The sequence below is a fragment of the Polypterus senegalus genome, chromosome 2, assembly GCF_016835505.1.
Source record: "Polypterus senegalus isolate Bchr_013 chromosome 2, ASM1683550v1, whole genome shotgun sequence".
Lineage (NCBI taxonomy): Eukaryota > Metazoa > Chordata > Cladistia > Polypteriformes > Polypteridae > Polypterus > Polypterus senegalus.
The window spans coordinates 198,942,577-198,967,119 of record NC_053155.1 but is presented as its reverse complement, the minus strand read 5'-3'; the positions used below and the strand labels follow the sequence as shown (position 1 = coordinate 198,967,119).

The window sequence follows — 24,543 nt, the reverse complement described above, 5'->3', positions numbered from 1 at the left end:
CACATCAAATTTATGTTTAGGTGCCGTTTAAGGAAAAAATAATCAATTCAGCAGTCAGAGTCTCAAGAAAAGTCCATTTAAATTAAGGGAAATAGTTAATTAGCAGCAAAAACTGGTCACTAATTAAGAAAAGAATTAGAATGAAAACTTGTAGCCACAGTAGCTCTCCAAAACTGGAGTTGGAGACCCCTGGTCTAGAGCACTTTTCAATTGGTCAGTTTCTGTAACCTAGTCTTGCACAAAACAGACACTTAACTGATCTTTGCCAAATTACACTGACATCATCTGTAAGTCAGTTTTAACAAATACATCTGCCAAATGAATGAGTATAAACATAACATACATGAAAATGGCACCATATAGGCAAAAGAGATATACAATGTACATACATAAGCACCAAGTAATTGATTTTCTGAACCTGCTTATTGAAGCCTACTTCAGAAGATTCAAGCTTAAGATATCAATCAGTTCTGGATTATGAGCCAGTCCAAAACAGGACATAATAATGTGCTCCAAACTAAGCCAGAGTCATTGGTCAAGGAAACATGGACAAATGTCGGAATGGAATCTGTAGTAGTAGAAGTACCGACACATACAGTCTATACACACACATGTATATTTATTTCCTGGAGTCATAAGCCAGCAGAAATAACTGTTGTTTATCAGTAAAGTGATTCATGAACTTTACTTTCCAGTCAAACAATGAAGTGATCACTCAAGAATAGCGATAGAAAACAAAATGAAGCCCATGTTGGCCGTAAGTCTGCGCCCCTATTACTTGCCCAGAGAGTTTGGTCACGTGATTGTTGTTATTTTTTACATCCCCCCTCAAGCGAACACGGAGATGGCGAGTGACATCATCCATTCCGCAGTTGCTAAGTTACAAACGCAGCACCCTGAGGCACTTGTGCTAATCGCTGGAGACTTTAACCATGTAACGCTGGATAAAACATTACCTGCCTTCTCCCAGTATGTGGATTGTAACACTCGGGGAAACAGGACTATCGACCTACTGTATGCAAACGTTAAAGACGCATACAGCGCCACCCCGCTGCCTGCGCTTGGGAAAGCAGATCATAACCTGGTTCTGCTTCAGCCTCAATACAAACCAAGAGTGAGGGCGCTACCTACAACTACACGCTCATTCAGGAAGTGGTCCCCTGAGGCAGAGCAGGCTCTGAGAGACTGCTTTGGAACTACAGACTGGGATATATTGCTTGGGTCACATAGTGAGAACATTGAAGAGGCTGTTGAATGCACAACTGATTACATCAACTTCTGTATGGACATTGTAGTTCCAGTAAGAACAGTACGCTGCTATGCTAACAACAAGCCATGGGTTACAAGTGACATCAAGGGCCTTTTGAACCAGAAGAAAAGGGCTTTTAAAGGTGGTGATCAGCATGAGCCCAAGCGTCTGCAGAAGGAACTCCGAGTCCAGCTCAGGGTGGTGAAAGAGCAGTACAGGAGAAAGCTGGAGCAGAAGTTGCAGAACAACAGCATGAAGGAAGTGTGGGATGGGATGAAGATTATCACTGGCTGCAGCTCAAGCGGGTGCCGCCATCGAGACAGACGTGGAGAGAGCAAACCAAATGAACAACTTCTTTAATAGGTTTGATCACAGTAACCCACTCTCACCTCGAGTACTGCATCCTCCAACCATCCTTCTGCTGATACCAGCATAGGTGAGACATCCCCACCCACAATTACAGCAGCCCATGTGAGCAGAGAGCTGAAAAGACTTTGTGCCAGCAAAGCAGCGGGTCCAGATGGTGTATCGCCACGACTGTTGAAGGCTTTGCGTTGGAACTGGGGTGTCCTCTACAGCGCATCTTCAACCTGAGCCTGGAACAGGGAGAGTCCCAAGGCTTTGGAAAACATCTTGTATCACCCTGTCCCAAAGGTATCACGTCCTAGTGAGCTGAATGACTTCCGCCTGTTGCTCTGACGTCACATCTGATGAAGACCATGGAGCGGCTGCTGCTTCACCACCTGAGGCCACAGGTCCGCCACGCCTCGACCCTCTGCAGTTCGCATACCAGGAGAAGGTGGGAGCGGAGGATGCCATCATCTATATGCTACACGATCCCTCTCCCACCTGGACAGAGGCAGTGGTGCTGTAAGAATTATGTTTTGGACTTCTCTAGCGCCTTCAACACCATCCAACCTCTGCTCCTTAGAGACAAGCTGACTGAGATGGGAGTAGACTCACACCTGGTGGCATGGATTGTGGACTATCTTACAGACAGACCTCAATATGTGCTCTTGGGAACTGCAGGTCTGACATTGTGTTCAGCAATACAGGGCGCCGAGGGGACTGTACTTTCTCCGGTCCTGTTCAATCTATATACATCAGACTTCCAATATGACTCGAGTCCTGCCACGTGCAAAAGTTCGCTGATGACACTGCTATTGTGGGCTGCATCAGGTGTGGGCAGGAGGAGGAGTACAGAAAGTTAATCAAAGACTTTGTTAAATGGTGCGACTCAAACCACTTACACCTTAACACCAGCAAGACCAAGGAGCTGGTGGTGGATTTTAGGAGGCCCAGGCCCCTCATGGACCCTGTGATCATCAGAGGTGACTGTGTGCAGAGGGTGCAGACCTATAAATATCTGGGAGTGCAGCTGGATGACAAATTGGACTGGACTGCCAATACTGATGCTCTATGTAAGAAAGGTCAGAGCAGACTATACTTTCTGAGAAGGTTGGAGTCCTTCAACATCTGCAGTAAGATGCTGCAGATGTTCTACCAGACGGTTGTGGCGAGTGCCCTCTTCTACGCAGCAGTGTGCTGGGGTGGCAGCATAAAGATGAAAGATGCCTCACGCCTGGACAAACTTGTTAAGAAGGCAGGCTGTATTGTAGGAGTAAAGTTGGACAGTTTAACATCTGTGGCAGAGCGACGGGCATTAAGCAAACTCCTGTCAATCATGAATAATCCACTGCATCCACTGAACAGTGTCATCTCCAGGCAGAGGAGTAGCTTCAGTGACAGACTTTTGTCACTGTCCTGCTCCACTGACAGACTGAGGAGATCGTTCCTCCCCCACACTATGCGACTCTTCAATTCCACCCGGGGGAGTAAATGCTAACATTAATTTTATTTTTATTTTTTTCATTTTTATTACTATTTAATTTAATATTGTTTCTTTGTATCAGTATACTGCTACTGGATGATGTGAATTTCCCCTTGGGATTAATAAAGTATCTATCTATCTATCTATCTATCTATCTATCTATCTATCTATCTATCTATCTATCTATCTATCTATCTATCTATCTAATAGTATGAGCCTAGGAGCACCTAATTGTATAGAGTTGTGTAGTAATCTTTGCTTTGATGAACACTGTTCAAAATAGCTAACCATCACAATGTTAAAAGCAATACATAATTATAATTGAGCTCCTATTTACCTCCTTAACTTCTTCACTACACTGCACTGGTACTCTGAGGGATACTGCTTTTAACAATGCATTGTTTTCTGAATGTAAACTAGACTAAATTTGTTTTTTTGTTTTTGTGTTTGTTTTCTTTCCTTTTCATTTATGTAGTCATTCTTATGATGTTACATTTTTAAATCACCTAGTGTGAATGCATAGTGTTGTCGACCACTTCAGAAAGCTGAGGAAACCTTCTATCCCCTTGCCAGCTATGGGAGATTTTTTTTGAAAATTAAATATACTGTGATGTGAATTGGTAATATTTTATCTATTCATTTTTGGTTCTCTCCACAACTGGAGCAATGCAATTTGTGCAGAATTATGGATATATTAAACTAGGAAAACACAAACAAGTTGAATACAAAGTAAAAAGGAATGCACAAAACTGTTTAAGCTTTACAGGCCCCCGACAATCTAATGGAATATCTTACCCACCTGTCCAACTCCAAAGTTCATCAAACTGATATGTTACAATACAATGGAACATTTTTTTTGTATAGTGCTCTTCAATGGCTTCAGGTGCAAAACATGGTGAAAAATTATCACTTAAACTACAAGTACAGATTATAATAATTACTAAATACATAAATGGTATACATGTAAAAGCAGATTTGCTAAAACGCACAAAGAACAAGATAGAAACTAACAATGTCTGCCCATTAATTAACATTTTTATCTCCAGTTTTCACTCACAACTCCAGCAACTTCCTTTTACTAGGAAGCTTTCATGCCAACTCTCCTCCCAACCACCAGACTCAATAAGCAACTTTGGCAGGTTTAAACCCTCTCTCTCTCACTTGCAGCTAAACACCTTAATAGTTTTAGGGACATCAAGTTAGAAGTCTCCCTAGAGGCTTCCAGAGTATATTTGCTGGTCTGGTATTACTGTATTAATCTCCTGCCATACCTTTCAGAAGTCAATATTAAAAGGCCAACATTGTCCAGAATCTGTTCATTGGGAACACTTTGAATGTGACTTCAGTGTAAAGTGAGTTAGCTGAGCCCTTGTGTCCTGAGGGAGGTTTGCAATCAGCCTCATAGGTTGTTGTTTGCTCTCTCTCACTCTTTACCTGACATCTTCAGGATATGTACTTCTAGGAGTTCTATGTGCACTTTGTTATCATCCATCTATTTTCTTAACCAATTTATCCAGGGCCGGGTCATGGGACAGCTGGAGAATATCCCAGCAGTTATCATGTGCAAGGCAAGAATAAAACCTGGACTGGGTAACAGTCCTATCACAGGTTAAACACACACATATGCATGTTAGATTCAATTTAGCAATGCCAATTAACCTAACCTGCATGTCTTGTGGCAAGAAACCTGAGCACCCAATGTACACCCACACAAACACAGGGAGAACATGCAAACACCACACAGGGGCACCCATGGCTTGTGACCCGACATTTTGCGCGATAGACATATGCGCGGCGACAAAATAGATTTTGTCGGTGCACATTTGTCAAAAACCAGTTAACGGGTTTGTCGGCGCTCATTTGTCAGTCGCGGTTTTGTCGGGGCGCATATGTCTATCGCGCTTTTGTCGGTGAACCCCCATGGCTTGAACTTAGGTCTCTTTATTGTGAGACAGCAGTGCTGCTTTTACACCACTGTGCCACCCGGCACATAGTTATGATTTAAGCAATTTTCTAATATTATGTTATGAAGGTGTAAATTATAAGATTATTTAATTTCTATCTTTATTATTAATTGCTTTTCTGGCAAGGCCATTTTTTGACTCCGTATTGTTTTTGGTAACAGGCTTGTTACTGGTCACCCCATGTGTGTGTGATGTCATTGTGACAAATGTATATAAAATGGCAGCACAAATTTCTTAGTATTTCAGTGTTTTGGATAAAGAACAAAATTCTGCTGATGAGCTATGTTAGGAAAAGGAATTCTTGTGACAGGACCTTTTCCAGCTTTTACAAGTATTAATTTCTGCAAGGTCTGCTGATTAATCACTGTTAAAAAATTCTGTGATTACATTTTTTAACATAACACATTAATGTATTTATTAAATCTGAATAACCGCACTTCACTTGTAGAGAGTAGGAGAAACTGCATCAGTGGGAGAAACTGCATCTGATACAAAAGTTTCTCCACCCCTGGCACTACGTTACAGAATTCCGGCCTCAACACTGGCCGATTGCGTCCTCTTTCACTTCATTACCATCATCTATGAGATCATTTGTCCACTGCTATTCACATGCACATCGCTTTCCCAAAGTTTATTCATCTTTGTTGAACATCAACTATTGACACAGTATTTGCGACAGCAGGATGGGGGGAATACATGCTGTCAGAATGTGAAGCGTGTGAAGAATAAAGCGAGTTGCCATGTTGATGACAGTTCTTTAGAAATGGCCAGTGGCTGCATAAAAAGTAAATTCCAGCTCTAGTGATAGTGAAGCATATGATGGTGGTGACTTTGTTCACATGGTAAACTGTGATGCCACTTCTAAATGTGCGTAGTGTAACAAGAGCTTAGGGTGATTTTCAGTGCTGTCATTAACTGATCTTCAGAGCCCAAAACAAAATTATCAGATATTGTGAAAATAATTAGGTGCCAAAATAATTTTTATAAAAATTCCCTCACTCCCTTTCTCTCACCTCAAAATAGATACTTGAAGGGTCAGACTGTATTTATAAAAAATTGCATGCATACTGTGATCTGGTGGTTATCAAGTATCATTTTTAAGCTTTGAAATTGAAGACTCTCCCTAATATATATATATATATATATATATATATATATATATATATATATATATACAGTATATATATAGTATAGGTTTGCCTTGCTAAAAGAACTGCAGTTTGTGTCCTGAATTTGCATGATCTCCCCATTTCTGCATGGATTTGCACCAGTTACCTTCCACAGTTCAAAGACATGTGGGTTAGTAATAATTGATAATTCTTTACATTTATGTTGCACTTTTTTCACTACTCAAAGTTTTTTTAATGGTGAATGGGGAACCACTTCAACCATGACTAATATGTAGCATCCATCTGGATGATGATACAGAAGCCATTTTGCAGCAGTACACTCACCATGCATTACCTACTGTATTAGTTGGAAAAGTGGTGAGATAGTCAGTTAGAGATAGCGGATGAATAGGGAGCCAGAATGTCCAGGTCTTGGAGTGAAATTTAGCCAGGATGTCAGGATATACACTACTCTTTACGAATGATGCCTAGGGATCTTTCATGACCACAGAGAGTCAAGACCTTGGTTTTGTGTCTCATCCAAAGATTGGTGCCATTTTTAAAGTGCAGTGTCCCCATCATTGCACTGGATTGGGATCCACATTTACACCAAAGTGTAAACGTCCCCTGCTGGTCTCACCGACACCTCTTGCAGCAGCAACCCAAGCTTTTTTCTAGTCGGTCTCCCATCCAAGTACTGGCCAGGTCCGAACACATGCTGAACTTCAGGTGGATAATCTCTTCTGAAGTGCATGTGGTATGGCTGTGTCTGCATGCAAGTGTGTGCACGTTCACCCGGAAATATAATTGAACCCAGTTTACCTTGTACCCGATGATTACTGCTCCATAATCCTGCCCCCGATAAGTGGTTTAGCATCTGTAGTCAGTAGCACCCCTTAGCAAAAAAAAGATTGACTTGAATCTGAACCATTACAGTGGTGGAAGCTGCAAGAGGACAAATGCCCAGCCCTGGCTAAGTTAGCTAGAAAATATTTAACATCCGCGACATCTACTGTCCCTTGTGAATGTTTGTTTTCTCTATCTGTTGTTAATAAAAAATAACATGCCTTGAACCAACTAGTTTAAATAAACTGAAGGCTGAATAAATAGTCAGAAAATCACCCATCCATCCATCCATCCATTATCCAACCCGCTATATCCTAACTACAGGGTTACGGGGGTCTGCTGGAGCCAATCCCAGCCAACACAGGGCGCAAGGCAGGAAACAAACCCCGGGCAGGACACCAGCCCACCACAGGGCAAGTCAGAAAATCAGTCATGTTTTATTTTTTTATTTTCATATCATTTTAAAGACAGTATTTTCAACACAAACAGTCAAAGTGCTAGACTAATTTGCGTTGTGATGTGGCTCAAAGTAAAAGAAATACGTTGAACTGCTGACTGATTAGAGTTTCACTGTTTATTCAGTTGTTTATTTTACACAAAACTATCAGTATCCTAACTGGAATAATTTGATATGCCTAGGCAAACTTTTTTGCATTAGGAAGTAATGCTTTAAAAATATTCTTATGTTTGAAGGGAAATATGTAAAATTTAAATTAATAAGTAGTTAAATTCCATTAAAATTTTTAATTGTGCTATTCATTTTTTAATCAAACAGCAGCCCTAATTGTTGCTTAATGCTTTATTGTTTTGACCTTTTTGGCTTTGACATGTGCCTGCCTATTCAACCATTCTTTAGCTTTTGCTAAAAAAATCCCCCAAAAATTATAATGACTAACATTTTAGAATAAGCATTTATATTGGGGAAAAGGATTCTCTTCCCTCTTTTCTACTTAAAAAAAACATACATTTTTTTTCTGGCCGTTGGCCTTCCTTTCTTTCTCGTGTGTGGGGGTGAATTGAATTTAGCTTTGTTAAGTTTGACTTGTTTGTATGGAATTTTACTTGCTTTTATTAAATTCAATATAAAGTAAATATATATGTATATATATATATATATATTATATATATATATATAGTGGCAAAGGCGCTATATAGGCATCGACCCGACACAGACTGATAACGGAGGCATGTAAAAACGAAGTAAAAGATTTATTTTTCTTCAGCCGTGGGGCACATCTTCCCCATGTCCCACAGGCCCTACACAGTCTCAAAACACACAACCAACGATAAACACCCACAAAAATCATTCTCTTCTTCTTCCTCCACTCCTCCCAGGCAGCTTTGTCCTCCTCCTTCCGACTCTGGCGCATCAAGTAGTGGCTTCAGGCTCTTCTTATAGCCCACCCGCAAGTGCTTCAGATGATAGTTAACCTAATTCAGGCTGCACTTTTGGGTGTGACTGCATTCCAGCCCACACAGGCTTGTTAAGCCGTGCAGCTCCTCCTGGTGGTGTCCAAGGAGCCTAACAGGGTTGAGCCTTGAAGTCCCACACCTGTGGCCCTGATGTAACCCAGGAGGGCTGCCACCACGAGTTCCAGGGGACATAGTGTGCATCCCAAGGCTGCTCTTCCGGACCCAGTGTTAAAGGGGCATCCCGGCCAGGCATGGGTCCCAGCCATCCACCACTATATATATACACTCACCTAAAGGATTATTAGGAACACCTGTTCAATTTCTCATTAATGCAATTATCTAATCAACCAATCACATGGCAGTTGCTTCAATGCATTTATGGGTGTGGTCCTGGTCAAGACAATCTCCTGAACTCCAAACTGAATGTCAGAATGGGAAAGAAAGGTGATTTAAGCAATTTTGAGCGTGGCATGGTTGTTGGTGCCAGACGGGCCGGTCTGAGTATTTCACAATCTGCTCAGTTACTGGGATTTTCACGCACAACCATTTCTAGGGTTTACAAAGAATGGTGTGAAAAGGGAAAAACATCCAGTATGCGGCAGTCCTGTGGGCGAAAATGCCTTGTTGATGCTAGAGGTCAGAGCAGAATGGGCCGACTGATTCAAGCTGATAGAAGAGCAACTTTGACTGAAATAACCACTCGTTACAACCGAGGTATGCAGCAAAGCATTTGTGAAGCCACAACACGCACAACCTTGAGGCGGATGGGCTACAACAGCAGAAGACCCCACCGGGTACCACTCATCTCCACTACAAATAGGAAAAAGAGGCTACAATTTGCACGAGCTCACCAAAATTGGACAGTTGAAGACTGGAAAAATGTTGCCTGGTCTGATGAGTCTCGATTTCTGTTGAGACATTCAAATAGTAGAGTCAGAATTTGGCGTAAACAGAATGAGAACACGAATCCATCATGCCTTGTTACCACTGTGCAGGCTGGTGGTGGTGGTGTAATGGTGTGGGGGATGTTTTCTTGGCACACATAAGGCCCCTTAGTGCCAATTGGGCATCATTTAAATGACACGGGCTACCTGAGCATTGTTTCTGACCATGTCCATCCCTTCATGACCAACAAGTACCCATCCTCTGATGGCTACTTCCAGCAGGATAATGCACCATGTCACAAAGCTCAAATCATTTTAAATTGGTTTCTTGAACATGACAATGAGTTCACTGTACTAAAATGGCCCCCACAGTCACCAGATCTCAACCCAATAGAGCATCTTTGGGATGTGGTGGAACGGGAGCTTCGTGCCCTGGATGTGCATCCCACAAATCTCCATGAAAAGCAAGATGCTGTCCTATCAATATGGGCCAACATTTCAAAAGAATGCTTTCAGCACCTTGTTGAATCAATGCCACGTAGAATTAAGGCAGTTCTGAAGGCGAAAGGGGGTCAAACACCATATTAGTATGGTGTTCCTAATAATCCTTTAGGTGAGTGTATATATATATATACACATATACAGATATATATAGATATATATATATATAATGTGCTAGTTAGTCCTTGCTTCTGCTTGTTTGAAAAGGGTCTTTTTTCATCCACACAATACACTTGCATTTAAATTCAAATCTCCCGTACCAGTTATTTGTTCACTTCAGTTTTGGAATTTTTACTTTTTCTCATTTTCACTCTTGCTTGTTTACCATTTTGGGTTTTTTTTGGGCATAATTGCCAGGTCCTGACTAGTGTTTGGTGTTTGGTGAAATCACATGTTTGGAAATAACATGTTTCCAAAATCCAGGAAATGCATTAAAATCGATTAAGAAGGAGGAACTGAACTATGAATGGCTTATAATAGTGTTTTAAGAATCTCTAATAACTCGTGTCTCATGGCTAATTTGCTAATGCTGATGCTAGCAAATTTGGTTATTGTGGCTAAACATGTGATCTGAGCTGTGAAGCAGCATTGCTAACCACCGCCACTGAGACTCAAACAATAAAACAAAGTTCAAATCTTGGGGTACACATTAGCCATGTAATGAAGCTGTGCTATGAGACTAGCTTGTTTCATTGGGTGACGTCGTGACACCAGGTGCAACTGCACTTTTTTCAGTGCAGATGCTTTACACATTTTTCTTCCATTAAGAAGATAGAAATGTCTTGTAAACAATATGAAATTTTCCTTATTATTATTATTTTGCAGGGTAGTATGTGTTTTTTTTCTCAGAGGGATGGAGGGTGAGGGCTCCTTTAAGGCTTGTTTTGAGGTGTAGTTGAACACATGGCTAATTATCCATGTAAATTAGCCACAGGACACTGCACATCACAGGAAACAGTGCTCTATGTCCAGTGACAGTATTCATAATATTCTCATTGTGGTCTGCTAATGTAACCCTCAAATGAGGGTTTTTAATGTATGTAGGGTGAAGGGCTGCAGTAGTGATCTGGTGGTGACATCATGCACGCCCAAAGCAGCTCTGCAGTGATTTTACAGTACACCACCAAGTAAGTTCTGGACATGGCTGCTACAGCTCTGTGATGTCACACTGGCCTCACAAAGCATCATGGGGCACTGGGGGAAATAATGTTCACCTATGCCAGCTGCAAGGCAAATTTCCAGGAAAATATTCAGCAAACAAGGTTACTGGTGAACACAGAACATTCACTGTGAGAAATGCTTTGCTGATTTTCATTGATTGATCAACACTAGTCCTAATCTTCATTTTCTTAGCCATTTTTTCAAGGTGGAAAGACAGCAAACTAAATGTCCTATATGCAGTGTATCTGGAAATTATTCACAGCGCATCACTTTTTTCACATTTTATGTTACAGCCTTATTCCAAAAATGATTAAATTCATTTTTTTCCTCAGAATTCTACACACAACATTCCATAATGAGAACGTGAAAAAATTTTACTTGAGGTTTTTGCAAATTTATTAAAAATAGAAAAACTGAGAAATCACATGTACATAAGTATTCACAGCCTTTGCTCAATACTTTGTCGATGCACCTTTGGCAGCAATTACAGCCTCACGTCTTTTTGAATATGATGCCACAAGCTTGGCACACCTATCCTTGGCCAGTTTAATCCATTCCTCTTTGCAGCACCTCTCAAGCTCCATCAGGTTGGTTGGGAAGCATCAGTGCACAGCCATTTTAAGACCTCTCCAGAGATGTTCAATCAGATTCAAGTCTGGGCTCTTACTGGGCCACTCAAGGACATTCACAGAGTTGTCCTGAAGCCACTCCTTTGATACCTTGGCTGTGTGCTTTGGGTCGTTGTCCTGCTGAATGATGAACCGTCACCCCAGTCTGAGGTCAAGAGCGCTCTGGAGCAGGTTTTCATCCAGGGTGTCTCGGTACATTGCTGCAGTCATCTTTCCCTTTATCCTGACTAGTCTTCCAGTTCCTGCCACTGAAAAAGATGCTGCCACCACCATGCTTCACTGTACGGATGGTATTGGCCTAATTTTGAGCGGTGCCTGGTTTCCTGCAAACGTGACGCCTGGCATTCACAATGAAGAGTTCAATCTTTGTCTCATCAGACCAGAGAATTTTGTTTCTCATGGTCTGAGAGTCCTTCAGGTGCCTTTTGGCAAACTCCAGGCGGACTGCCATGTGCCTTTTACTAAGGAGTGGCTTCCGTCTGGCCACTCTACCATACAGGCCTGATTGATGGATTGCTGCAGAGATGGTTGTCCTTCTGGAAGGTTCTCCCCTCTCCACAGAGGACCTCTGGAGCTCTGACAGAGTGACCATCGGGTTCTTGGTCACCTCCCTGATTAAGGCCCTTCTCCCCTGATCACTCAGTTTAGATGACTCTAGGAAGAGTCCTGGTGGTTTCGAACTTCTTCCATTTACGGATGATGGAGGCCACTGTGCTCATTGGGACCTTCAAAGCAGCAGAAATTTTTCTGTAACCTTCCCCAGATTTGTTCCTCGAGACAATCCTGTCTCGGAGGTCTACAGACAATTCCTTTGACTTCATGCTTGGTTTGTGCTCTCACATGAACTGTCAACTGTGGGACCATATATAGACAGGTGTGTGCCTTTCCAAATTATGTCCAATCAACTGAATTTACCACAGGTGGACTCCAATTAAGCTGCAGAAACATCTCAAGGATGATCAGGGGAAACTGGATGCACCTGAGCTCAATTTTGAACTTCATGGCAAAGGCTGTGAATACTTATGTACATGTGCGTTCTCAATTTTTTTATTTTTAATAAATTTGCAAAAACCTCAAGTAAACTTTTTTCACGTTGTCATTATGGGGTGTTATGTGTAGAATTCTGAGGAATAAATGAATTTAATCCATTTTGGAATAAAGCTGTAACATAACCCAGGAGGACCAGAGGAGGGCTTGTGCCTCCTCCAGACCGCGAGGGGGCGTCCATCCTGGTTATGTTGGGGCCTCGGGTACAGGGCTTGGAAGCCCAGCCCTGTAGGGACCCGTGGCCACCGCCAGGCGGCGCCCCGATGCCGGAATATCCCTGCGCGGCACTGGAACCGGAGGCCGGCAGAGCACAGTGGGGGTGGTGAGTATTGCCGTCCCCGTAAAGCATGTGGGGGGGTTGTCGAACATGGCCGTGACTGTTTACGGGACGACCGGCTTCAAGTAGGCAACTCCCCAACAGCGGATGCGGTAGTGCAGACAGCTGACGAGGCGAGGAGATCGAGCATGCAGGGGCTGGTAGGATCGGGGCTGCTGAGTGCCCTGGGTCCTAGCGCCCTGCGCTCCAAGCCCGCAGCTGTCTCCTGTTGCTCTGCCTGGACGCAGACGGGGCTGGATTTGAGCTTTTGCCATGCTCAGACCCAGACCGTCAGGCCGTCCAAGAGAAGAAGGAGGAACCGAAGGGTGAATGCCGGTTCCTCTGATAGGAGGGGACGCTGCGCTGGGTGCACGTGTCCGGAGGAAGGCCGTCCTCGACGATGGCAGAGGGAAACCCCTGGGCGGCTGGGCGAGCCGCCTGCGAGAGCGGACCTGCTGATATCAGAAGGACGGGCAGGGAACCTGCGGCGGAGGAACCAAACAGGCAAGTCGTGGGCTGTCGATAGGGGGGTGGAGCGCTGCCGGTACGGACACCGACAGGATGCTCGGGGCGAGTATCCAGGCAGTGCTTCTGGCCCTCCCTTTACTATTTTCACAGGTTTGAAGTCCCGACGAGCCCTGAACCCGAGGTTGTCTGGGACCTGCCCTCCTGGAACAGGCCACTCTGCGGGAGGGCTCCGTGCCGGGAGGCTGATGGCGCCCCAGCTGGTGGGGACGGTGGAGACAGGAGCGGCACGGACCAAAGGGGCACGTTGGCGCCGGAGGGGGTGCCGAAGACAGATGTCCCAGGGTGCTGTGTTGGGCTTGTGCCTCCTCCAGACCGCGAGGGGGCGTCCGTCCTGGTTATGTTGGGGGCCTCGGGTACAGGGCTTGGAAGCCCAGCCCTGTAGGGACCCGTGGCCACCACCAGGCGGAGCCCCGATGCCGGAATATCCCGTGTGGTCCCCGGCTGGGACGCCCAGGAGGACCAGAGGAGGACTTGTGCCTCCTCCAGACCGCGAGGGGGCGTCCGTCCTGGTTATGTTGGGGGCCACGGGTAGAGGGCTTGGAAGCCCAACCCTGTAGGGGCCCGTGGCCACCACCAGGCGGCGCCCAGGTGCCGGAGGAACCCTGGAGCCCAGCACTTCCGCCACACCAGGAAGTGCTGGGGGGGAAGACGACAGGGGACACCCGGACGGCTTCCGGGTGCGCAGCGGCACTTCCGCCACACTGGGGTGTGGCTAAGACTGATTGCCGGGAAGCAGCTGGAGCCCATCCGGGTTCCTATAAGAGGGGCCGCCTCCCTCCAGTCATTGGCGAAAGTTGGGAGGAAGGAAGGCAAAGCTGGAGAGAGGACAGGAGGCAGCCAGGAAAAGGACTGTGTGGTCTGAACTTTGGGGGATCGGTGCTGGAGGCACTGGGGTGTGAGCTGCACGGTAGACTTTGTATATAGTACTTGTAAAATAAAAGGTGTGTTGGGTGAAATTATGATGTCCGTCTGTCTGTGTTCGGGCCAGCGTTCACAATATATATATTGAAACATCTGTGCAACTAGGAGTGAGCTGAGTGGACCAAGTGGAGGTAACTACCCACCAGGCCAGGGGGTGGAGGGGTGCTCTACATAAACCTACTTCTGTTATCTCTGCAGGCCAAATATGGGAAAACCTGCCTGTTTTAACATCACTTCCGGTTCCAGACCACAGAATGACAACACTTCTGGTTCCGGACCCTAGAATGACGTCACTTCTGGTTCCACCACCCTAGAACAATGTTACTTCCGGGCCCCAGAACGACATCACTACTGGTTCTTGCCAGATGGCATCACTTCCTGTTCCCGGCATACACTCAAAAATATAATTCATTGGATGAACGTAATTTTATCTTGCCACTTATATTCCATCTAAACAAATCATGTTATATCTATCCATCTTGATAGTGTTGTTTCAACACCACCCATGTTTGTAAGTGTAAAATAATATTAACATTTACATTCAATTAATTTGGCTATTATTAAATTAACATATTTGTACCAAGTTAGTCTAATTAAATTCATTAAAATTGATTTTATATTGATTAAACACTTTGGCACAACAAAATTCAGCCATGTTATATTAACTAGTAAATGTTTTGTCTGTTACACCAATGTTAATCTTGTTGAATGAACTAATGTAGCTTTTGTCTGTAATAATCACATCAAACTTGTTTCAATTAGTGTTTTTTATTGCTTATGTAAACAATTTTAATTCAATTACTGAAACATACATAAAGGATAAATTGCAAAACCATCTCTTTTATTTTGCTCTAATATTCTTAAAAAAACTGTAAGGATCCCAGTTCAGCCCAGCTTTCTCCCCTTCAACCATCTCATACTAAACTTATTAGCAACAACCCACTCGGCTCAATAACTTTCTTCGTACCACCCAAGAATTTAAATCAATAGTCCAAATTGCAACCACACTCTTCTTAGGGGTGGTTCAAAGCTAAGAGATCAAGCTGAGCTGAGTAAATAACAGGTACATTTAGAATCTTTTATTAACAGCATTGCAGGAGATTACAGAACTTCCAGAACAATGAAGACATGCTGACTACCTGTGGACTAAACATTACACCAGATCTTAACTATCATCATCATGTCAATGCTGCCATATTGTGGAAATGTGTGGGAAATAAAACAGTTCAGAAATAGTCCTTCAAAATGTTGGCACTTCTGTCATATAAGGTTTCATGTTCAAGAAATGCAGAATATTTTGCCAACAAAAAATAACAGCCCTAAAGCAATCTTTTGGGATCTGTGCGCAACTTGTCATTTTAAGCTTTAAAATTCTAAGTGCAACAATTCAGATCAAAATTACTTGTAAAAATGTAATAAAATATGCATTGGAACCAACAATATGCATTTTAACACCATTTTAAGCACTGTTATAACATTCAACACTTAATAAAAATAAAACATTACTGTAATGTTGCTTGTATACCTTTTGCTAACTTGAGATGTCAAATCTTTGTAAATTAGTGCTCCGTTTTAATCAGGCTGTATCCATTAATGTAATCTATTTACATGTGCAGAAAGCATTCAATGTGTGTAAAAGTTCGAGTATGACTGCTCCACTTAGAAACAATTTTTGAAAACCAGTGTGTACATTTGACTTTGTAACAATTGTCGATGTGGTAAAATCGCTGTTTACACTGTAAATGTATGAGACCTTAACTTTTGAGCCAACAATCTTTGTCTCAAGTCTACTGAGCAAACCAAATAGTGCTTCTAAACATTTTTAAAATTTAAAATTTTAAAATTTAACTTTCAAAGTTAAACACAAAACAATCTGCATTGCAGAGATATGGAAAAATATCTGGCTTCCATTAGTCTGTTTCAAGAATCATTCACCCCATTAGCTTGATTTTTAGTAACTGTGCCTTGGATGACAACCTCTGCCAATCCAAATTCATGATAATTTTTTGCAACACTTCAAAAGTGCATTTGAGCTCTGGTGGGCAGCTTAGGTTCAGACAGTATAACAGTCCAAATAACAGAGCACAAGCAATTGCGATGCTCCTCAAACCAGTGAGAACCTCCACACCTTCAATCAGGACACCAATGTTCTCTGGGTCATGTCCAGGCTCTGCACCCTCCTGCTGTATGACATACACTCCCATCACAGTTTGCTCCATGGCTTCAGTGTTGGCCTCAGTGTTCTGTGAAGTAAAATATGATAATAAATACATTTGTTTAAGACTAGATATGGGTGCAAAAAACAATGCTGATTGCTGATCATAACATTATAAAAACATTTACAATTTTATGACTAAAACAATTTACTCAGTTCAATTAGAGATGTACAAGAATAACACAGATGCACCAAATAGGAAAAAGTGAAATCTAAGCTTGGACATCCCATTGCGTAATGAGAGAATTAACTGTAGAAATAAAGAAGGAAGTAACAGAGACCAATGATCGCTATAAAAGAACTCATTCAACCACATCAAGACAATTGCATATAAGTGGCCTACCATTGCCTACACAACATTCAAAACCCATCTGCAATTTCCTAGAGGAACTAGGTGGGGCATTTTATCCATATGCATGAATTATTTACAACACTTGCCCAGCTCTGTACAAAATATAATAAAATAATATTGTTTTAGAAACGGATATGTTTACCAAATTGTAAATTCTATGTCCCTAATTTCCAACCTCAGAAATTTGACATGAAACAAAAACAAGGACAAATTACGTTATGTTTTAGTCGTACATGGTGTCACATTTTGCTGTTTCACATTTCAAATTTATTACCCATAACTCCTGCAGTTAATTACATAACACACAAGTAAATGTGTGAATGAAATGTGCTGTAAGTCTACATCTTCGTCACACGTTATGAATGTAACTCACTGTGTATTTTTTCACAAGTTTCTCGTGGTCTTCGTTCAAGTAGACGCACAAGGACTTGAGGATGCATGCTCGTCTTGTATGTATTGTGTCATCCTGGGGTAAAAAGGGAATCCATTATGACACTATTTAACTGTGGTAGACAATACTTAGGTCAGCGGAGACCAAAAGGCAAGTACTCATCTATCTCAGCCACATCAGACACAAAATAAGGCAACCACACACACTAATGTTTTAAAATTAACCATATGATTTTATAAATTACTTATTAATCTCAGACTAACGCTTATGCAATTGGTATAGCAATATGATTAAGTGTTTGATTAGGTAAAAACATCTTAGGACTTTTGCCTACCATATGTATAAATATTTTTGCTTATGAAATTTTCGTGATATGGGCCTAAAAAGTACTTCATAAGCACAGGTCTAACTATTTTAACACAAACCTTGGAGACGGCCATCATGATGTGTCTCATTTTTCTTCCAGCCAACCCACTTTTGCATCGAAAGATCTCCATCATGCGTGGAGTGTACCTGTATATCTCAGAAAAGAATGTAGATAGCAGTGGTACAGTCGATATGCGCAGGAATTCCTTGTCGATCTGAAAAACATGAACAATGCACTTATGACTTGCACTGTTAGAACACAACATGCAACAGAGAAAGGACATACCAGGAATTATTAGCTGTTTGATCACAATATTATATCAATATTAGTGAAAAAACAAACAACTGGTCATAACTATATAACACATTCTTGGGGCATAAAGCCTTACATATAGGACATGCACCTCTTTCTGAGTGAGCAGAGATGGCCATTTAGTGAATTTACCATCACCTCAGCACAGCCCAGGCCTCTGAGTTTGGTCCGGACATTGGCCATTTTATACTTGAGGCTAATCTTCCAACCATAACAGCCATTGAAGGATCCCTGCTCCCTCAGAAAAGGATGCTTTTTCACAAGGCCTTCTGCAACTTCATTCAGGTCATTGTCAGTTGGATAGACTTTAAATTTAATTATTTCTTCAGCCAGTCTTTCTAAAATGTGGGATTTCAGTTTTGGTGAGGGGGTCAGATGAGTTCCACCAGCACTGAACTCAGTGTTCACCTTTTCAAGTTGCAGTTCGGCCTCATAGCTAAAACGAGGGACTGTGAAGACACTTGGCCACACTGACAGTCTTGTAGATGGCGATGAACCTGACAGTGAAGCAGGCTATTATCCGTGTCTGCTGAAGCGCTTGAAAAGGAATGTGTTGGACTCTGGACTGCAACAGGTTGACCTGTCACTGCTTCATCTTCTGTAGAACTTTGTAACTGTAGAGTATATAAGTATACAACCTTTAAAGTTGCTTTATCATTTATTTCAGAGATCAAAGTCAGGTTTATGAACTCATTTCCGAAATCAGGATCTTGATATTGAAGGCGAAAATCCTGTTACACTCCAAAATTAGTCTTAATTTCCTGGCACAATTCCTCAATGGAGTCTGATATCCTCGCTGGTAAAATTAGTTTCCTGGCATCATCTTCTCCAAGTATGATCCTCAGTCTTATGGGCTGGGCCATCATGTTCACCTGGAAAATTATTTAAAAAATAAATAAAGATGCACTCATCGAATATTGTGTGAGTGTGTGTATATATGGGTCAAATTCTAATGTCAACAATTAAGGCAATCAACAATAATTTGATGATGTCACCTAGGAAATTGTAACTGGAAAAGGACAAGTGAATAATGCATTTTCTAAATTTGTCTTGGATTCTTTTAGTTAATGACATTAGTTTAAAAAAAAATAACAGTCAATTCTTAATAAATTAAGTAGAGGCTAGTCTGCAAAGCATGATTTATTATTTACAGTACCATGTGATACAGTAGGAAAATACTTATAAACATTACTCCTGTTTACCCTGCAAGTTAGTGTGTCTCTTCAGCTAAAGGGTAGTCATCGAGTAGTTCCCCATGCTCAATCAGAGACACCTCTCTCACATGTGACATGTCAAGTTCAAAAGCTCTGAAGTGCTCTCGATACCAAGCAGAGAACTTTTTCACAAAAAAGTATATCCTGCCAGTCAGAATAAAAATCTGCAGAATTTCTGCAAACTCTGGCAGACCAAATAATTGCCCATAGACAACTATCATTCCTTTGTTGTAGTTCATGCCATTGTATGACACACTTTTTGTAATATGGACATCAGTTTCATCTGGTAATCTTTGCTTAATAACTATTGCAATGTCACTTTGCAGAATATCAAATCGGTACTGATGAGACAGCAGTTACCATTAAAAGTGTCCTATGGTCAGAAGAGTGCAAGTCAGAGGCAATCATGAGCTGATGCTTTCTGGCAAGTGTGAGGGGTATGTTTTTAAAACAGTTGGTATGGCGAGCAATCTGTTTAAAAAAACTATTTTTCGCCTCAAATCTCATTGTCCATTTGTGGACAAGAGGCCCAAAGAGCCGGATCAGAGCAGGGTAGTGCTCCAAATAATGATGTTTAGGGAGAAGACTGTTGTTTGGAAAAAGTTCTTGGTATCTCTGGCGATGTTCACTGATTTTACACTCAAGGTATGAAATCGACTCATCAGACTGGACAGGGGCTACAACAAGCTCCACAATGTCCTTCAGATCCAAAACAATATGCCATGCAGGTTCATCCTCTGGAACAAGTGGACCAATAATTAGAGGTAACAATCGAAGTAGAGACCAATTTTCGTTTGCATTTCCACCAATGTTTTTTTTTACTGAGAAAGCCTGTGGTATAGCGTGAGGCCAATTGGTTTTATCTGCCCATTTATACTCGAAATTTTGGATCAAGTTGTTAAGTTTTTCTAAGGTTAAATACTTTTTAGAGATTAAAAAAGAAAAACAATGAGCAAGCTCCACGGGTATTATGCCCTCTAACAGATCATGTGCTACATCTGGAGGGTAGCCTACAGTGACATGAAAATGGCTTAGATTCTTACTCAAAATACAATCCCGTTTAACTCCACAATATGTACTTGCTGTTTCTAGTGCACGCTTCAAATGGGCTTCATGAAGTTCCAGTGTTCTACGCTCAAAAACACCAGCAGTCACTGACTTTATTTGAGATTTTTTAGCTGTACAGAATCTGCAGATGTATTCAGCTGAAAACTTTTCCACAAAATCTGCCAGCCCATGGGCTCCTAGGTTATCAGCTATGACGCAACTCACAATTCCTTTAATACACTCGTTCAACTGACTGATGAACACACCATGTTGCTCCAAAATCACCAGATCTTTCAAAAGTGGATCCAAGACTTTTTCAAACCCAAATGTCCTCAAATCTTCACTTTTACAAAGGACTGCCAGATAAATGGATGAGAGGGCTGAATGAGAGCCAGGAGGTAAATTGGCCAAGACCCAATATACACCACAAAGCTTATGCTTTTTGCATGAGGTCCCAAGAGGATTACAAACCTCAAAATCGTCAATATAAAGGTTTATGGAAATTCTCAACTTCTCAACAGCTAGAAAGCTATTTCTTTTATAATGTTCACCATCTCGAAAAGATTTGTAAACCGGCTTATTCAGATTCTCTCCATTTTCTTGAGCTATTTGTTCTTCAATCACTCTATCCAGTAATTTATTGTGACTCAGTATTTCCAGCAATCACTGTAATAAAAGGAATGTACTGAAATTACTTTCTTTGGTCTTTAGATAAAAAATACTCAACAGGCTCTACAACCCTAAAATTTAGTGTGTAGTATAGTTTTCTTTTATAAGAACTGGCAAGAGGACCACACTTTCCCAAAATTTTAGCCACAGGGTTAGAAACACACACAGAATCGGCAAGTTCTTCAATAACAGCCTGACCAATATGGAGGTTATGGCTTTTGAAAATTTCTGTAATTGTACGCTTTGTGAGAGGCGCACTAGCTGAACTTCACAGAAAATGTAATTCCTCTAATAACTCATCTACTCCTTTTGCTGGAACATGAAATATATGTTCTAATTTCAACAATATAATTGCTATTTTCCTTTCAATTAGTTCTGGCTGATTTTCAACAGCACTATAATCACTTTCTGTCACTGACTCACTTTCAAATTCACCGTAGGATACATCTGCAGAACAGCTAGCCCTTACGTTATCAGAGGACTCTGATACTTGAACCGGGTCCACAAGTGTAACTACACTGGCTTTAAAATCTTTAAGTATGTGTGGATGATGCTTCCTCTTTTTGTGTGTATAAAATGTAATGTAAATATTTGTCTTGAAAGGGAAACCAAAAAACACACAATTAACTGTCTTGTTACTTCGCAGATGTGTTCCAATATGGACAAAAAAATCTCTCTCTGAGAAGATGTCACTGCATTCACATAACTCACATTTAAAAGTTACTGAACTGGAAGCTGTCCGCGTAAACTGAGATGAATGAGCTTTATAGACATGAATGTTCAGCCCACTCCATGTCTTGAATGTGCATGGACAATTTACATATATGCACAGATAATGTTGGCCTATTCCATAATGATGATGTAGTGTATAATGCTGAAGTAATTTGTACCTACTTCTCTCTCTGGTGACACAATGTTTGCACTGCCACATACACGTCACTGATAGAAAAAGAAATATGCATTAGCAAACGATAATATACCAAACACTGTTTGGGTCAGGGGGATTAAACTTCTGCATAATGCCAACTAAATAACAGATACAAAATAATAGGACAAACATATGAACTTACCATGTATTGTTGAGGAGGAGCAAAAGAATCTCAGAGCATGGAGATGTGGCTTTATTTTGTGATGTATTTCTGGGGGAAAAAAATATAGAGAGAGATTAAAGTAGTTATTACTCTAATGAATTTGTGTTAATATCTACATACACTGAAATGTGAAGACTGTTAGCCTTAATGCAGAGCACCAGAGAGCACAGAAACAATGACCCGAACAATATTCCACCTAAATAATTCTGAATTCAAAAACTAAGTGCGAATATTATAGAAAAAAAAATGCACATGAAATTAATGCTGTTGTCCCCCACTATAGTGCACTCCTCAAAGGCACCAAACTCCACTGACAAAAACAGCAATTTTAGGTAGACCATCATAAAACACTTCAAAATCACCAAAACCGTTTAGAAAAAATTACGGCTCTACACGGCGTTCCCGCCGACATCGCGCTCCTCAAAGTCAGCACACGCCATAAGTAAACCCCAGAGATAAAACAGTCCTAACCACACAGATAACCATGAAACACATCTCATTCAAAGTCCACAGAAATGAAAAACAAAACTTACCAAAATCGTCGCGTTAGTCTTTGCACTGTTGCAACAATTAGCGAAATTCGAATTCACCGAATTACATGTGAAAACATTCTGGCTCACTCTCAGCTATATCGTGACACTCAAAGTCACCAAACTCCACTGATAAATTATTTTTTCAAACCACGCAGATAACGAAGAAACACACCTCATTCAAAGTCGACAGCAACAAAATAAAACTCACTAAAATAACTCAGATATTTCTAAAAACCACTATTTATCTCTCACACTACTAACCTAAATAAATTTATCAATAGATATGTGAATTACTTACCTCACTGTCAAGTATGCCAAAGGATTCACTCCACGCGCGCTCGTTAACGTCTAAATGGACTTTTCCGCATCCGGTGGGTGTGGAGCATGCGCAATAGCTGACGATATCAGAGTCATTGGTTTGATGGACCTCATTCTCATTGGATTGCCATGAATGAATTTAACTCATCAGAATTTTCTTTGAGTCATGTTCAACAAAAAAGAATGAACCATTTAATGAACATAAAAATGATTTATTCATGTAATGTAAACATATTACTACTTTGCTAATCAAACACATGCCGTAGTTGATTTTTTTGAGTGTATAAAGACACCATATCCCAAAACCTCATCAGTTCAGTCCTGGAACTCAACCTATCAACAACTTCTTGTTCTTTCTTTAACCTTTTGCTGCCAGGAATAATATACGGGTGGCTGCCCCAAAACTTTCCAGTGTGTATATATATATTCTTTTAATGTAAAGCCAGGAACTATTTTTGAGAATATCCTTGTATTAGCTTTTCACATAAGTAACACATTCTGGAACCTCTGTGGTCATTTCTTCTCAGACTTCCCCACAGCTACAATCTGTGAATCTAAACTCTGTTAGGTGGTTAAATGGTACCACACATAGAGAGTAAAACAGAGAGTTTTATATCACTTTGTGGCTCGTTCTGTCAACTACTGCACAAGATCACTCCTATTATATATCTGTTCTTAATGCATTCTTTTGCCCACTACTAGCTCCTTTGAGGTACTCTGAAAAATTGTAAGTTACCAATCAAAGTAGCTATTCTGTCAGGACCACTTAATAGCTCTCTTGTGTACTAGTCTGAACTGGGTTCTCCTAAACATCTAGTTTACTCACATTGACCTATAGTGGCATATGAAGTGCATCTTCAGTTGTGAATTTAGGGAATCTTTTAATCAAAGTAACAATTTAGACTTTAGAATAGACAGTTTACTTAGTCTGCCATCCTTAATAAAGCTCACAAGCAACTTTGATTAAAAAATAAAATAGAACAGCTATCCCAAATCTCAAAAATGCCTAAACAGTATTGACTGAAATGTGGTAATGTTATGGAAAAAACAAAATTAGCCAACACATTTTTTTATTTGTTGATATTTTTCTTTAAAAATTGCTCTAGCAATTGTGAAATTGTAATGCACTGTTTCTCCCATTTCGCCACAGCACGAGCTGTGCCAGTTTGTGTAAATGAAGGCCATCTGCAGGAGCAGAGTAAAAGGGAACAAAGTCTGGCAAATCTCAAAGAAGACACATTTAACAAGTTCTTACCAGGTGCCACAGCTATAAGCATTGTCAATTTCACATCACTGATCCAGAAAAAGATGTGTTTATTATATATTACCCAGCAACCCACCATCATCATCATCTGACAAAATACAGCCTTAGAGCTCACTATGTGAAGTAAACTATCTCAACCAAACACTACCCAGAAAAATACAATATATTGGATATGACCTGTCTAAATTGAAACAGCAAGTTTAGAACTAAATGGCATTGAGGTAAAAAGGGCAACCTACAATACAGTAATATGGAAAGAACACACAGACTTCACACACTGCATGCCTTGAACACAATAGTCTGAGGCTGCCCAGTAGCGGCACTAGCCACAGTGCAGCCAGATGTTTGCAGGGCAGTACAAGGCCAGGAAA

General features: G+C 41.2%; 1 long non-coding RNA gene across 1 annotated transcript; it reads right to left on the bottom strand.

Annotated features, from left to right (window-relative positions):
- Nucleotides 1-18,830: 18,830 nt before the first annotated feature.
- Nucleotides 18,831-23,060, bottom strand: LOC120524655. Its single transcript, XR_005632806.1, has 3 exons — nucleotides 22,889-23,060; nucleotides 22,037-22,105; nucleotides 18,831-18,908 (listed from the first exon to the last, which is right to left on the bottom strand). It is a non-coding gene; the product is annotated as an uncharacterized LOC120524655 (long non-coding RNA).
- Between the last annotated feature and the right edge of the window lie 1,483 nt (nucleotides 23,061-24,543).